This window comes from Staurois parvus, unplaced genomic scaffold (assembly GCF_062004578.1).
Source record: "Staurois parvus isolate SC_StPar_1 unplaced genomic scaffold, SC_StPar_1.0 ptg000564l, whole genome shotgun sequence".
In the NCBI taxonomy this organism is placed as follows: Eukaryota; Metazoa; Chordata; class Amphibia; order Anura; family Ranidae; genus Staurois; species Staurois parvus.
The window spans coordinates 7,730,285-7,746,919 of record NW_028318360.1 but is presented as its reverse complement, the minus strand read 5'-3'; the positions used below and the strand labels follow the sequence as shown (position 1 = coordinate 7,746,919).

General features: G+C 49.6%; 1 protein-coding gene across 1 annotated transcript in view; it reads left to right on the top strand.

Moving 5' to 3' along the window:
• Positions 1–16,635, top strand: part of SH3TC1 (SH3 domain and tetratricopeptide repeats 1) — a 92,608-nt gene that overhangs the window by 30,848 nt on the left and 45,125 nt on the right. The window lies entirely within an intron of this gene.

Sequence of the window (16,635 nt, the reverse complement as noted above, 5' to 3'; positions counted from 1 at the left end):
AGGGACACAGAATCGTTGAATTAAAGAGTATGTCAGACAACATGCAGAGGAGTGGCAGAGGAGGCAATGTTTTAGGAGCGAGCAGACGTGGCAGCAGAGGAAGGGGTCGAGGCAGCACTATTCGCAGCCAGAGGCCAGTGCTCCCGGTGTCATCCAGCGGTCGTGTCTCCACCGACAACCCTGCCGTCATCGATTGGTTGGCTCGGTCGTCTTCCTCTTCCCAGGTCACCTCTGACACCTACAGCCAACGGTTGGTGGGTACGTCAGACACAACCGTTAGTTGGCATGGCCCGGGAGCAAGCCCACTGAAATCACGTGTCCTCTACCTGCCCCTGTCCTTTGGTGTTCCCTCACCAAGCGAAGTATCGCATGCTGTGGGCTCAGCCCCACTGTACAGTGAGGAAGAGCTAACAGAGGGCGGTCAGGAACGGGGGGAGACATCCTTTTCAGCAGCCAGGCGAAGAAGTACTGGCGAGGAGAGTGGCTCGGTAGCCGGTCTAGAGACAGGTCTGTCTCCTGACCCAGACGCAGCCGAGGGGGCTAGTAGTGAGGCGGAGACCCTACTCGATGATGAGGAGGTTGATCGCACTTGGCAGCCTCGTCGTCATCAGGCAATTTCTTCCGCATCATCAGGAGAAGAGGGTGGCAGCTTGGCAGCGAGCGAAACAGTCGGTGGGTTGCCCAGGAGGCAGCAGGGTTGCAGCAGTGTCAGTGGAGCCAAACGGCCACGGAGTAGAGCACCAGCTCCACTGCAGCCTACCACCACGGCCAGTAGTGGTGCCGGTGTGCACGGAGGAAGCAGCAGTCAGCCAGTGAGGAGTATCGGGGGCAAAGTTTCCTACTCGGCGGTGTGGCAATTTTTCGTCAAGCCGCCCGAGGAAGTAAACGTAGCCGTATGTCGACTATGTGGCCAGAAAGTCAAGCGTGGCCAGGGGGCCCATGTTGGGACTACAGCGTTGCGGCAGCATATGCAGCGTCGCCATTTGGTGGCCTGGGAAAACCGTGATAAAGATACGGCGGTTCTGCCCGCCCCAGCTCCCGCTCCATCACCCGCTCCGTTACTTGCTCCGTTACCCGACGTCAATCGCCCTCCATCAGCCAGTCAAGGCTCCAACACCTCTGCTGAGGGGAGTTGTCGCTCGTTGGCATCTTCCGCTCGTTCAGATGCTCCTTCTCCTGCTACTCCTCTTCACGGATTCCGTCAGCAGTCTTTCTTGGAATCCGTTTCCAAGAGACAACAGTTTGCGAGCACGCACCCGACGGTGCAAAAGCTGAACGTCCTCCTGTCCAAGTTGCTGGTGCTGCAGTCCCTCCCTTTCCAAGTGGTGGACTCAGCACCTTTCCAAGAAATGATGGCTTGTGCCGCGCCGCGGTGGAGAGTGCCAAGCCGTCATTTCTTTGCCAAAAAGGCAGTGCCAGCCCTGCATTCACATGTAGAAGAGATGGTGGGCCAGTCTTTGAGCATGTCGGTCTCTGCCAAAGTGCACGGCAGCGCCGACGTGTGGAGCTGTAACTACGGTCAGGGACAGTACATGTCATTTACGGCCCACTGGGTGAACGTGGTGCCGGCACAGCCGCACCAGCAACTTGGACAGGTCACGCCGCTTTTGCCTCCACGTTTGCACGTCCTTGGTCCACAAAAGATGTCCGCCTCTACCACCTCTTCTTCCTTCGTGTCCTCAGCCGCCACCCCCGTGCCAAGTCCCATTACCCGACCGGCATATCACATGTGCAGGGCGCAACGGTGTCACGCTGTGCTGCACCTGGTATGCCTTGGCGAACGTAGTCACACAGGGGAGGAACTTCTCAGTGTAATGAACAGAGAAATCGACAGATGGCTGTCTCCGTGCAAACTGAAAATCGGAACCATGTTGACCGACAACGGAAAGAACATGGTGTCTGCTCTGCGTCAAGGAAGGTTGTGCCATGCGCCATGCATGGCTCACGTGTTCAATCTGGTTGTCAAGCGGTTCCTAAAATCCACCATCCCACTGCAAGACATCCTTAAAATGTCACGTAAACTTTGCATGCATTTCAGCCATTCCTACACCGCAAAGCACACCCTCCTTGAGCTGCAGCGGCAGAACGGAATTGCACAGCATCGCCTGATCTGCGACGTTGCAACAAGGTGGAATTCAACCCTACACATGTTAGACCGCCTTTACGAACAGCGAAAGGCCATCACCGATTTCCTGATGTTACAAGCGGATAAAGGTACTCCCCTGTGTAACTTTGATGTCAGCCATTGGCAGCTCATGCGTGACACCTGCCGCTTGCTCAGGCCCTTTGAGGAGGCCACGCTATTCGTGAGTCGGCAGGACTATGGGATGAACGACGTCATTCCTCTGTTGCACGTCCTGGAACAAATGCTGTTAACAATGGCTGGTCAGGGTGCGGTAGACGTGGCGCACAGATCTCAACGCCACATGACCCCTGTGGGGGCAGGACAGGAAGAAGAGGAGGAGGTAGAGGAGGACATTTGTGCTCAGGAATTATTGAGTGAAATGGGTGGTTTTTCCACTCAGCGGACAGGAGTGGAGGAGCAGGAGCATGTGGTAGAGGAGGAGGAGACAGAGGACCCAGACGCACCGTGGCAGTATGCTGTGGAGATGGAGGCAGGGAGTCCCTCGCATTCCTTGGCACAAATGGCCCATAGCATGCTCGGTTGCTTACGTAGCGACAGCCGAATAATAACCATCAGACAGAGGGATGACTTTTGGCTGTCCACCTTGTTGGACCCTCGCTACCGTTCAAAAATGGTGGCCTTTTTCACACCTGCTGAGAGGGAGGCCAAAATAACGTACTATAAAAACCACCTATGTAGTCAGTTGGTCTCTGCCTTTGTGCGTCAACGTCCATCCTCAGACACTGTGGGCCCTGTGCGCTCGCGTTCCGCTGCCATGGAAGCAGGGGAGGGGTGGTAGGAGTAGTGGTAGCTCCACCAGCAGCGGCTGCCTCAGTCTGCAGTCGATGATGAGTAGCTTTCTTCACCAGCGCAGTGAGGAAACTACTAACCAGCCGCAGCAGCAGCAGCATCAGGTGGACCTGGAGCAGGACCTCAAACAACAGGCTTGGGCCTACTTGGACAGCACCCTGCCAACCGAGGTAGACAATCCCCTTGACTACTGGGCAACGAAACTTGACCTTTGGCCCCAACTAGCTGAATTTGCCCTTGAAAGGCTGTCTTGCCCGGCCAGTAGCGTGGCATCGGAGCGCGTGTTTAGTGCGGCAGGAGGTATTGTAACTCCGCGGAGGACACGACTGTCCACCCAAAGTGTGGAGAGACTCACGTTTGTGAAAATGAATCAGGCGTGGATTAGTCTGGATTTCAAACCACCAGTTCCTGACACAACTGACTAAATCCGCCATGAATCATGCCCCAAACATGTGCCACTTTCAGGTCTCCTCACACTGCTGGTGTGTTGAATTTTTTGACATAGGGTGCTGGCAGATTACGGGCCTCCCATAGCTGCTGCCAGGCCCCTAATCTGCCATGGGCCCCTATACCGCCTCCTCATGCAGCTGCCAAGTCCAGAGTCTCTCATGGGTCCCTGTACGGCCTCCCATTGCTGCTGTCTCCATCGCCACACTCTGCCATGCGCCACTTTCAGGTCTCCTCACACACTGCTGGTGTGTTGAATTTTTTGACATAGGGTGCTGGCAGATTACGGGCCTCCTATAGCTGCTGCCAGGCCCCTAATCTGCCATGGGCCCCTATATACCGCCTCCTCATGCTGCTGCCAGGTCCAGAGTCTCTCATGGGTCCCTGTACGGCCTCCCATTGCTGCTGTCTCCATCGCCACACTCTGCCATGTGCCACTTTCAGGTCTCCTCACACACTGCTGGTGTGTTGAATTTTTTCACATAGGGTGCTGGCAGATTACGGGCCTCCTATAGCTGCTGCCAGGCCCCTAATCTGCCATGGGCCCCTATATACCGCCTCCTCATGCTGCTGCCAGGTCCAGAGTCTCTCATGGGTCCCTGTACGGCCTCCCATTGCTGCTGTCTCCATCGCCACACCCTGCCATGTGCCACTTTCAGGTCTCCTCACACACTGCTGGTGTGTTCAATTTTTTGACATAGGGTGCTGGCAGATTACGGGTCTCCTATAGCTGCTGCCAGGCCCCTATTCTGCCATGGGCCCCTATATACCGCCTCCTCATGCTGCTGCCAGGTCCAGAGTCTCTTATGGGTCCCTGTACGGCCTCCCATTGCTGCTGTCTCCATCGCCACACTCTGCCATGTGCCACTTTCAGGTCTCCTCACACACTGCTGGTGTGTTCAATTTTTTGACATAGGGTGCTGGCAGATTACGGGCCTCCCATAGCTGCTGCCAGGCCCCTAATCTGCCATGGGCCCCTATATACCGCCTCCTCATGCTGCTGCCAGGTCCAGAGTCTCTCATGGGTCCCTGTACGGCCTCCCATTGCTGCTGTCTCCATCGCCACACTCTGCCATGTGCCACTTTCAAGTCTCCTTACACACTGCTGGTGTGTTCAATTTTTTGACATAGGGTGCTGGCAGATTACGGGCCTCCCATAGCTGCTGCCAGGCCCCTAATCTGCCATGGGCCCCTATAGCGCCTCCTCATGCTGCTGCCAAGTCCAGAGTCTCTCATGGGTCCCTGTACGGCCTCCCATTGCTGCTGTCTCCATCGCCACACTCTGCCATGTGCCACTTTCAGGTCTCCTCACACTGCTGGTGTGTTCAATTTTTTGACATAGGGTGCTGGCAGATTACGGGCCTCCCATAGCTGCTGCCAGGCCCCTAATCTGCCATGGGCCCCTATACCGCCTCCTCATGCTACTGCCAAGTCCAGAGTCTCTCTTGGGTCCCTGTACGGCCTCCCATTGCTGCTGTCTCCATCGCCACATTCTGCCATGTGCCACTTTCAGGTCTCCTCACACACTGCTGGTGTGTTGAATTTTTTGACATAGGGTGCTGGCAGATTACGGGCCTCCCATAGCTGCTGCCAGGCCCCTAATCTGCCATGGGCCCCTATACCGCCTCCTCATGCTGCTGCCAGGTCCAGAGTCTCTCATGGGTCCCTGTACGGCCTCCCATTGCTGCTGTCTCCATCGCCACATTCTGCCATGTGCCACTTTCAGGTCTCCTCACACACTGCTGGTGTGTTGAATTTTTTGACATAGGGTGCTGGCAGATTACGGGCCTCCCATAGCTGCTGCCAGGCCCCTAATCTGCCATGGGCCCCTATACCGCCTCCTCATGCTGCTGCCAGGTCCAGAGTCTCTCATGGGTCCCTGTACGGCCTCCCATTGCTGCTGTCTCTATCGCCACACTCTGCCATGTGCCACTTTCAGGTCTCCTCACACACTGCTGGTGTGTTGAATTTTTTGACATAGGGTGCTGGCAGATTACGGGCCTCCTATAGCTGCTGCCAGGCCCCTAATCTGCCATGGGCCCCTATATACCGCCTCCTCATGCTGCTGCCAGGTCCAGAGTCTCTCATGGGTCCCTGTACGGCCTCCCATTGCTGCTGTCTCCATCGCCACACTCTGCCATGTGCCACTTTCAGGTCTCCTCACACACTGCTGGTGTGTTCAATTTTTTGACATAGGGTGCTGGCAGATTACGGGCCTCCTATAGCTGCTGCCAGGCCCCTAATCTGCCATGGGCCCCTATATACCGCCTCCTCATGCTGCTGCCAGGTCCAGAGTCTCTCATGGGTCCCTGTACGGCCTCCCATTGCTGCTGTCTCCATCGCCACACTCTGCCATGTGCCACTTTCAGGTCTCCTCACACACTGCTGGTGTGTTCAATTTTTTGACATAGGGTGCTGGCAGATTACGGGCCTCCCATAGCTGCTGCCAGGCCCCTAATCTGCCATGGGCCCCTATATACCGCCTCCTCATGCTGCTGCCAGGTCCAGAGTCTCTCATGGGTCCCTGTACGGCCTCCCATTGCTGCTGTCTCCATCGCCACACTCTGCCATGTGCCACTTTCAGGTCTCCTCACACACTGCTGGTGTGTTGAATTTTTTGACATAGGGTGCTGGCAGATTACGGGCCTCCCATAGCTGCTGCCAGGCCCCTAATCTGCCATGGGCCCCTATACCGCCTCCTCATGCTGCTGCCAAGTCCAGAGTCTCTCATGGGTCCCTGTACGGCCTCCCATTGCTGCTGTCTCCATCGCCACACTCTGCCATGTGCCACTTTCAGGTCTCCTCACACACTGCTGGTGTGTTGAATTTTTTGACATAGGGTGCTGGCAGATTACGGGCCTCCCATAGCTGCTGCCAGGCCCCTAATCTGCCATGGGCCCCTATACCGCCTCCTCATGCTGCTGCCAAGTCCAGAGTCTCTCTTGGGTCCCTGTACGGCCTCCCATTGCTGCTGTCTCCATCGCCACACTCTGCCATGTGCCACTTTCAGGTCTCCTCACACACTGCTGGTGTGTTCAATTTTTTGACATAGGGTGCTGGCAGATTACGGGCCTCCCATAGCTGCTGCCAGGCCCCTAATCTGCCATGGGCCCCTATATACCGCCTCCTCATGCTGCTGCCAGGTCCAGAGTCTCTCATGGGTCCCTGTACGGCCTCCCATTGCTGCTGTCTCCATCGCCACACTCTGCCATGTGCCACTTTCAGGTCTCCTCACACACTGCTGGTGTGTTCAATTTTTTGACATAGGGTGCTGGCAGATTACGGGCCTCCCATTGCTGCTGCCAGGCCCGTAATCTGCCATGGGCCCCCGTACCGACTCCTCATGCTGTGACGTTGCAACAAGGTGGAATTCAACCCTACATATGTTAGACCGCCTTTACGAACAGCAAAAGGCCATCACAGATTTCCTGATGTTAAAAGCGGATAAAGGTATTCCCTGTGTAACTTAGATGTCAGCCATTGACAGCTCATGCGTGACACCTGCGCTTGCTCAGGCCCTTTGAAGAGGCCACGCTATTCGTGAGTCGGCAGGACTATGGGATGAACGACGTCATTCCTCTGCTGCACGTCCTGGAACAAATGCTGTTAATAATGGCTGGTCAGGCTGCGGTAGACGTGGCGCACAGATCTCAACGCCACATGACCCCTGTGGGGGCAGGACAGGAAAAAGAGGAGGAGGTAGAGGAGGACATTGGTGCTCAGGAATTATTGAGTGAAATGGGTGGTTTTTCCACTCAGCAGACAGGAGTGGAGGAGCAGGAGCATCTGGTAGAGGAGGAGGAAGAGGAGACAGAGGACCCAGACGCACTGTGGCAGTATGCTGTGGAGATGGAGGCAGGGAGTCCCTCGCATTCCTTGGCACAAATGGCCCATAGCATGCTCGCTTGCTTGCGTACCGACAGCCGAATAATAACCATCAGACAGAGGGATGACTTTTGGCTGTCCACCTTGTTGGACCCTCGCTACCGTTCAAAAATGGTGGCCTTTTTCACACCTGCTGAGAGGGAGGCCAAAATAACGTACTATAAAAACCACCTATGTAGTCAGCTGGTCTCTGCCTGTCTGCGCCAACGTCCATCCTCAGACACTGTGGGCCCTGTGCGCTCGCGTTCCGCTGCCATGGCAGCAGGGGAGGGGTGGGGTGGTAGGAGCAGTGGCAGCTCCACCAGCAGCAGCTGCCTCAGTCTGCAGTCGATGATGAGTAGCTTTCTTCACCAACGCAGTGAGGAAACTAATAACCAGCCGCAGCAGCAGCAGCATCAGGTGGACCTGGAGCAGGACCTCAAACAACAGGCTTAGGCCTACTTGGACAGCACCCTGCCAACCGAGGTAGACAATCCCCTTGACTACTGGGCAACGAAACTTGACCTTTGGCCCCAACTAGCTGAATTTGCCCTTGAAAGGCTGTCATGCCCGGCCAGTAGCGTGGCATCGGAGCGCGTGTTTAGTGCGGCAGGAGGTATTGCAACTCCGCGGAGGACACGACTGTCCACCCAAAGTGTGGAGAGACTCACGTTTGTGAAAATGAATCAGGCGTGGATTAGTCTGGATTTCAAACCACCAGTTCCTGACACAACTGACTAAATCCGCCATGAATCATGCCCCAAACATGTGCCACTTTCAGGTCTCCTCACACTGCTGGTGTGTTCCATTTTTTGTCATAGGGTGCTGGCAGATTACGGGCCTCCCATAGCTGCTGCCAGGCCCCTAATCTGCCATGGGCCCCTATACCGCCTCCTCATGCTGCTGCCAAGTCCAGAGTCTCTCATGGGTCCCTGTACGGCCTCCCATTGCTGCTGTCTCCATCGCCACACTCTGCCATGTGCCACTTTCAGGTCTCCTCACACTGCTGGTGTGTTCAATTTTTTGTCATAGGGTGCTGGCAGATTACGGGCCTCCTATAGCTGCTGCCAGGCCCCTAATCTGCCATGGGCCGCTATACCGCCTCCTCATGCTGCTGCCAGGTCCAGAGTCTCTCATGGGTCCCTGTACGGCCTCCCATTGCTGCTGTCTCCATCGCCACACTCTGCCATGTGCCACTTTCAGGTCTCCTCACACACTGCTGGTGTGTTCAATTTTTTGTCATAGGGTGTTGGCAGATTACGGGCCTTCTATAGCTGCTGCCAGGCCCCTAATCTGCCATGGGCCCCTATACCGCCTCCTCATGCTGCTGCCAGGTCCACAGTCTCTCATGGGTCCCTGTACGGCCTCCCATTGCTGCTGTCTCCATCGCCACACTCTGCCATGTGCCACTTTCAGGTCTCCTCACACACTGCTGGTGTGTAGAATTTTTTGTCATAGGGTGCTGGCAGATTACGGGCCTCCCATTGCTGCTGCCAGGCCTGTAATCTGCCATGGGCCCCCGTACCGCCTGGTCACGCTGCTGCTGGTTCCACAGTGTGACATGGGTCCCTGTACCGCCTCCCATTGCTCCCACTCTGCCATGTGCCACTTTCAGGTCTCCTCACACTCCTGCTGATTTCCATTTTGTCATAGGTTGCTGGCAGATTACAGGCCTCCCATAGGTGCTGCCAGGCCCCAAATCTGCCATGGGCCCCCGTACCGCCTCGTCACGCTGCTGCTGGGTCCACAGTGTGACATGGGTCCCTGTACCGCCTCCCATTGCTCCCACTCTGCCATGTGCCACTTTGAGGTCTCCTCACACTCCTGCTGGTTTCCATTTTGTCATAGGTTGCTGTATGGCCTCCCATTGCTGCTGCCTCCACCGCCACACTGTGGCTCCAAACACTGGTTTTGGCCCCGTGACTGGCCAAATGAGTGAAGTGTGCGGTGATTCTAAGATCGACGGCACTCATCTGCATGTCATACTGACTGACAGTATTATTTCTCTTCCCCAGCAGACTCCAAGGGCATTTAATTTAAAGGTACAGTGTTCTGCACTAATATTAAGTCTCTCTGAAGCCTAGAAACACCCTTTTTTAAGTTAAATTCACAGCGAATATATTCGACTCGAATCGAATATTTTCCACGAATTCGCCGAATCAGTCGAATCGAATTTTTGAATACTTCGCTCATCTCTACTTGTGACATTTCTATTCCATGTGGTGCCATTGCTGTGAGCATGAAATGGGAAGGGGTTTTCTTTGTTAAATAATTCCCTTTTATAATCAATTGTCTACTGGACACCTGTTTAACCCCCCTGGCGGTATTCCCGAGTGTAGTTTGGGGTTAACTTTCAGCACCACAAGCGGTAACCCCGAGCTACACTCGGGAATACCCTGCAGCGGATACCTTCTGCACTTACCTTGTCCTTCACTCCCGTGATGTCCCCCCGGCAATGTCCTCCGGCCGATGTCGGCATCTGTCTTCCGGGTTCCGTTCCCTGCGAAGTCAGGACGTACGGGGGACGGAACTGGAGGGAAATTTAAAAATGTCAAAAAGTGACATTCACTAATACACTAAAATCACATAGTAAAACATTACTGTATGAAACCATTTCACATACATTTTGTCCCGAGTGCTTTGTCCTGTGCCCTGCCTGCATTTTTACTGTTCTTTCTGCCTGGAAACTGAGAAACGTCCATGGCGTCCAAAAAGCGTCCCTTTTGCTCAAAAGCGGTTTTAGACCAGCTAGAGAACAGTGATAGTAAATTTAGTACCACTTGCAGAATTGAGTGATAATGATTCGTGGGGTGCTTGTAGCCGTATTAGTGCATTTGCGACAGAAATGCATCGCTTTTGATGTATCTTATCTGTAGCCCTTTTTTTTTTTTTTTTTTTCTCAATCCCTTCTAACATTCTGCTTAAACTTTGTGATTTGTATAGTACTGCTTGGACTTTGAAGAAGGGGACATACCCCGAAAGCTTGTCCTCAAAATTGTATGTTAGTGCAAATAAAAAAAGTATCACGGACAGTACTCAAATGATTCGTGGGGAAATTCGTCATCAGACACTGAAATCGATTTTGCAACTATGCTCACTGATGTGCAAACTGGCGCTATATTTCACATTTCAGTGTTTTTGGTTTGTTTATATTATAGAAATAAATTTATTATTTTTATATTATTATTTTTTATGATTATTTATTAAATTATAATTTATGATTTCGTGTTTCAAATTTTAACATACCCGGGATATTTACTAGACTCTTGTTTGGACAGATTTCAGTGAGTTATTCCTAAAAATTACACTGTTCAACAAATTTTTATTTTTTGCCAGTTTTGGAAACAAAAGGATCCATTTCTTAATGAATTTCACATTCTGAGTTCAAATATAACAATGAAATTTGTCAATTGGCTCTAGTTTTTCTGTAAACGGAAAGTTTTCTACTATAGGCGTAATGACTACATAATGCACAATAATTATATAGATAGATGTCTTTCCACAAATATAAAGCAAGTGATATTGACTACATAACAAAGCCTAAATGGCATAATATATTGCATAGGATTACCAAGAAAAATTATAGCCATAAGCTAAGTTGAATCATTTTAATACTTAGGATTCTCACTAGTTTTGTCTTCAGTTTGTGTCGGTTTTGCTTTTCTTGGCTTTTCTCTTGTATTCGAGGAAAGGGCTATCTCTTACAACTGCACGTGACTACACGCTTCAGGTTCTTCCTCACTTGACTCAACCACGAAGGATTCTGGTGCTTTAGGAATTGGTAGCCCCTCTCCGTGAGGAACTGGACGTATTGCCGAAGGAATATTTGGATAGTGCACAGATAACTTTTTCTTCTTATTTAGCCCTTTTACAATTGGAGGCACCATACAAAAGTAACAATTACTAACATGATCTGTTGGCTCTCTCCAAATCATTGGCACAGCGAAAGGCATAGATGCCTTTTTTCCATTCAACCATTGCTCCAGTGCCGTCCCACAAGAATTGCAGCATATATGTGGTGCCCAGCTCTTGTCCTGGTCTCCTATCTTGCAGCCAAAATACAAGTTGTAGGCTTTCTTAATCATTCCTGTTATCCTCCTTTTTTGTGAGATAAAAGTTACTTCACCGCAGATATAGCAGAAATTATCTGCTTTATTCACACAAGTTCGAGGCATTACTGAGTAGCCTATATAAGCATAAAACGAAATGTAAAGACGCTGTCGAACTACAATCAGCTACAGATACTGCAGCTTTTATGCAGTGAAGTGATGCAATTAAAGGCCAATATTGCATCATCTCAGTATACATGCAATTTTCTATTGTCACCAGTATCAATTGCGCAATATGCAGCTGAAGTTGCATCATAATTTTGAATGGCTTACGTCATTAGATGGGTGAATATATCATGGAAACTAGAGCCAATCAACATTTTTTAGGGTCATTTTCGTTTTCAGCACCCCAAAATTATGTAAGATTAGCTAATTTTATGCCCAAAACTTTTTACCTGTTGAACAGTGTTACAGGCCTACAATAAAAAACCAACAAATTTCCATGCAAAAAATGTACCGCTTTGAGTACAGAAATACTGACATAATCAGACCGCTAGGGACGTTAATGAATAATCAGACTCACCTGCAGTTGAATTCTTGTTAATTTTGTTTTCTAAAATTTAGCTTTGGGGTGTATTCATTTTTGCAACATGAATCAATTTGTTAAGAAAAATACTTTTTGTGTGTGCAAATTAACAAATCTTGGTCTGCATCTGTGGGAGTATTTTGTAGTATAGTGTCCCATAGAAAATGTTGATTCTGAAAGGAAAGTAAAGGTTTTCTGACAAATCTGTTGGGGTTTACTCATTTATGCTGTGATAGATATCTGTATACATACAGTAAAATCCAGTAGTTGCCATTGAACAGCTATCCGAGAAGAAATGGGTACAGGTGCTCAGCAAAACATGAAGTACATATAGTCAAATGGTGATGAAGTTTTATTTCAACAAGCCTGTGCTTTGTCGAAACATTAAAAAAAATTATTAAAAAAATAAATAAAAATATATGTATATGTGTGTGTGTGTGTATGTACAGTCATGGCCGAAATTGTTGGCACCCTTGATATTTTTCCTGAAAATCAAGTATTTCACACAAAAAAGGTATTGCATTAACACATGTTTTGCTATACACATGTTTATTCCCTTTGTATGTATTGGAACAAATATAAAACAGAGGCAGAAAAGCAAATATGACATAATGTCACACAAAACCCCAAAAATGGGCTGGACAAAAGTATTGGCACCCTTAACTTAATATTTGGTTGCACACCCTTTGGAAAACATAACTGAAATCAGTCGCTTCCTATAACCATCAATAAGCTTCTGACACCTCTCACCCGGAATTTTGGACCACTCTTCCTTTGCAAACAGCTCCAGGTCTCTCTTATTGGAAGGACACCTTTTCCCAACAGCAATTTTAAGATCTCTCCACAGGTGTTCAATGGGATTTAGATCTGGGCTCATTGCTGGCCACTTCAGAACTCTCCAGCGCTTCTTTGCCATCCATTTCTGAGTGCTTTTTGACGTATGTTTGGGGTCATTGTCCTGCTGGAAGACCCAGGATCTTGGACGCAAACCCAGCTTTCTGACACTGGGCCCTACAGTGCGACCCAAAATCCTTTGGTAATCCTCAGATTTCATGATGCCTTGCACACAGTCAAGGCACCCAGTGCCAGAGGCAGCAAAACAACCCCAAAACATCATTGAACCTCCACCATATTTTACCGTAGGTACTGTGTTTTGTTCTTTGTAGGCCTCATTCCGTTTTCGGTAAACAGTAGAATGATGTGCTTTACCGAAAAGCTCTATCTTGGTCTCATCTGTCCACAAGACGTTTTCCCAGAAGGCTTTTGGCTTACTCAAGTACATTTTGGCAAACTGTAGTCTTGCTTTTTTATGTCTCTGTGTCAGCAGTGGGGTCCTCCTGGGTCTCCTGCCATAGCGTTTCATTTCATTTAAATGTCGACGGATAGTTCGCGCTGACACTGATGCTCCCTGAGCCTGCAGGACAGCTTGAATGTCTTTGGAACATGTTTGGGGCTGCTTATCCACCATCCGGACTATTCTGCGTTGCAATCTTTCATCAATTTTCCTCATCCGTCCACGACCAGGGAGATTAGCTACAGTGCCATGGGTTGCAAACTTCTTGATAATGTTGCGCACTGTGGACAAAGGCAAATCTAGTTCTCTGGAGATGGACTTGTAACCTTGAGATTGTTGATATTTTGCCACAATTTTGGTTCTCAGGTCCTCAGACAGTTCTCGTCTCCTCTTTCTGTTGTCCATGCTTAGTGTGGCACAGACAGACACACAATGCAAAGGTTAAGTGAACGTCTCTCCTTTTTATCTGCTTTCAGGTGTGATTTCTATATTGCCCACACCTGTTACTTGCCCCAGGTGAGTTTACAGGAGCATCACATGCTTGTAACATTCTTATTTATCCGCAGTTGTGAAAGGGTGCCAATACTTTTGTCCAGCCCATTTTTGGAGGTTTGTGTGACATTATGTCGAATTTGCTTTCTTTCCTCCCTTTTTTTGTTTTGTCCCAATACACACAAAGGGAATAAACATGTGTATAGCAAAACATGTGTTAATGCAATACGTTTCGTGAGAAATACATGATTTCCTGGAGAAATATCAAGGGTGCCAACAATTTCGGCCATGACTGTATATGTATATGTGTATATATATATAATCTCAACATTTCCATTTGCCTGTTTGCATTTGGCAAGGGGAAATAACGTGGGAACGAGTCACTGGACTTGACTCTGGGGATAGCCAGCTGCTTCTTTCATTCTGGAGAGGGTGCTGCAGTTATTGCTTGAATCTACTGTATCGCTCTCTGCAGGTGGGTGGGCATGAGGGTTGAGCACTGGTCATGGTGAGCTGTGATTGGACAGCCTGCTGCCGGGATGGCCCCTCTCTCCTGATAGGAGAATGCAGAGCCTTAGCCAGGAGAGACAAGCCAAAGCCCCTCCCCCTCTTCACTTCCCTGCCAAGGAACAAAAAAAGCTTTTCCAGCTCCGCCGCTTGCTGACATCACTGACATTTCATCTGTTGTCAATAAATAATTTCCATCCTGTTCCGCAGTGGTGGTGGCATTGACTCCTCCACCTGGACGGATCCCCTAGACCTTGAGAGCTGAGTGCAGCTGGCTCAAATGAACAGGCACTGAAAAGCAGCAGGATCAAGAGCATGGTGAGGCTGGCAGCAAAGTAACTGCTTCTTCTGGGAATTCTGCTACACTCAGCCTCTGCATTACTGTGCACTGTGCCCTGGTGTGTGCTCTGTACTCTGCTGTGTTCTCTGTGCCCTGCTGTATGCCCTTCTCTGCCTTATACCCTGCTATGTGCCCTGTACTCTGCTGTGTTCCTGATGTGTTTTGTATCATGTGTGCCCTGTACCCTGCTGCACCACTGCTGTGTACCCTGTACCTTGCTTTGTACCCTGTTCCCTGCCGTGTTCCCTGTATCCTGCTGGACCCAGTCCTGTTCCCTGCTGTGTGCTCTGTGCCATTATTAGTGAGGCCGTTTCATTTCATTAGATAATTTCCAAGGGCAGAATTAGGGGCGGGGCAGGGTAGGGGTTGGGTGGAGCAACTGGTGACAAGTAACTCTTAAGGCCTGGCTAGTAGCTCAGGACTGAAATTTTGAGTTCTGCACATATATATTTTAGTAAAACATGGCAATTAGGCTCCAGGCACATTTGGCTTAAGGGTTCTTCTTTAGAAGTGTAGTTAACTCCTTCATGCTGGCCATATACATATATGTGGCCTTTTCGACGGGTGGGCCCTAACGCTGAGAGGCCACATATATGCTCACCTAAAGATTACCGGCGGCTAACAGCTCCCAATCTCTATTTGTAAGTGGGAGCTTTCCGATAATCTGACTGCTGTGACAGCCAATCACGGCGGTCACATGATCAGAAACCCCACCTCACTTCCCGACCTCTGAAACCCCTTCAAGGGCCGTGAGGCGCCGGTGCCAGGGGGTTAAAGATGGTTTCCAATCATTTTATAGATGAACTATAACAAATGTATTGTGTAGACTGCACAGAGCATAGAGGTATGAAGAAATGGATCCTACCAAAACATAGACTCCAATCTTCTGTATATTTCTCTAATATTCCTGTACTCATATGCTGGCTGGAGGTTCTTCTGTCAACTTTTTAGTTGGCCATTCATTCACCATTATCTCTCTTGTGGAGAATGGCCTTTGTTGCTTATTCAAAACCAATCACTTTACTTCCAGTAGGCCAGAATCCTTTGGGGGTTGCTAGCAACATAAGGAATAAAAATAAATGTGGATTGAAAGAGTGAAGTTCTGCTTTAAAGTATCTGATGCTACATCTGTCCCCCACAGCTTCTAAGACTGAGAAATGAGGGATCAAACACTGTTGATTGCTCAGTTCTCAGTCTTCACTGAGCAGAGAGCCGGTGGCTGTCAGTCTCCGGCTCTTTTCTCTTCTCGTCCAGCGCTCACTGTAAAGGACTTGAGCAGAATCCTGAAAGACTGAGCCAGGTGATGGTCCAGGCATCTGGGTGGATCCCGACTTTAAAGTCGTTAGCCAACAGCAAGATTTAGCCTGCTGTTGGCTGAAAATGGGTCACAGGGGTGCAGAACGAACTGCACTCCTGTGATCCACAAAAATAGAGTCAAATGAGCTTTGCTATGCTTCTCTTGTAAAGTTCCAGAAATTAAAGTGCTACTAAACGCAGAACAGTAAAATCAATCTGTATATGCCGTGAAGCATGCTTGTTATACTCACTTTGGAACCTAAGGGGTTAATCCTCTGCATTGTGTAAAAAGGCCGTTTGATCCTGATTGCTCTGTTCCTCCCCTTGTTTAAGCGACCACCTCTTATCTCCTGATAAGACAGACTGAACCGTAGGCATTTGCACATGCTCAGTTTGGTGTGCATTACTAGAGAGGTTTTTTTTTTTCCTTGAAAGAGTGCATGTGATCAGCACAGGGCCAATCAGCACTGGTCAGACAGAGGTCAGGGGTTTTGCATCCTCCCAGAGCAGAAAGAAAACTCCTCCTACAAGCTTTAGCTAGTGCTTGTCTGAACGCTGATAGGTCACAAGACTGCTATTTACTGCTGATGAGAAAAGGTATATTTAGCAGTTTGTATTTGCTGAAATAATTTAATTTCCATGTTCTGTGTTTTGTGGGAGACCAGATATAGTGAATGCAGGGTCCTGGGCTTAGTAACACTTTAAGTAATTACGTGTTGACAGGTTCGAATACCATAACAAGATAGCAATGTAACAATATAACAACAGCAGCAGAAGGAGTAAACACTGATCATGAAGCAAGATCAGCAAAGTATACATGCTCCA